Consider the following 888-nt stretch of genomic DNA (forward strand, 5'->3'; position numbering starts at 1 on the left):
CCACAGCTCTTCCCTCATCCACTAACTGGGTCACTTTGTCATAAATGAGATCAGGTTAGTCAAACAGGATCTGCCTTTCATAAACCATGCTGACTGGTCCTGACCACCTGGTTTTCCTGTATGTGCTGCATGATGGTACTCAGGATGATCTGCTCCATAATCTTCCCCAGCTCTGGTGTGAGACTGACAGACCTGTAGTTCCCTGGATCCTCCTTCTGGCCATTCTTGTAGATGGGTGTCACATTTGCTAACCTCCAGTCAACTGGTACCTCCCTGTTTAGCCAGGACTGCTGATAAATGATGGCAAGTGGCTTCTTGAGCGCTTCTGCCAGTTCCCTCAGTACCCTTGGGTCGATTCCACCCAGCCCCATAGACTTGTGCGCATCTAAGTGGTACAACAGGTCACTGACCATTTCCTCATGAATTATAGGGGCTTCATCCTACTCCCACTCTCTGACTTCCAGCTCAAGGGGCTGGACATTCAGAGAACAACTGGCCTTACTCTTAAAGACTGAAGCAAAGGTGGCATTCAGTACCTCAGCCTTCTCCTCATCATACAACACGTGCCTTTGGTAGCTGGCCATAGGAACACTATTCTGCCGAGCTAAAAGAATCTGAAAATTATTTCAGATGCTTTAAGATGAAAGATACCTATAAAATAATTAAATATATATTTGACCACCACATGGGACCCAGAGGATACTTGCATCTATGCTGTATGGCATGAGCACAGTATGGTATGACTTCCTCTCCCCCACTCTCATCAGGTTCATTCATTTATACAGCCAGTTGTGGTCAAACCTACCTCTTACTTCCCTGAAGGACAGATATCAGCTGCCCTGTGCTTAGCAGAAAGCAGAAAGAGACAACTCTTTAGTTTTCCTGCTG

This window comes from Buceros rhinoceros, unplaced genomic scaffold, assembly GCF_000710305.1.
Source record: "Buceros rhinoceros silvestris isolate BGI_N320 unplaced genomic scaffold, ASM71030v1 scaffold5295, whole genome shotgun sequence".
Classification (NCBI taxonomy): Eukaryota; Metazoa; Chordata; class Aves; order Bucerotiformes; family Bucerotidae; genus Buceros; species Buceros rhinoceros.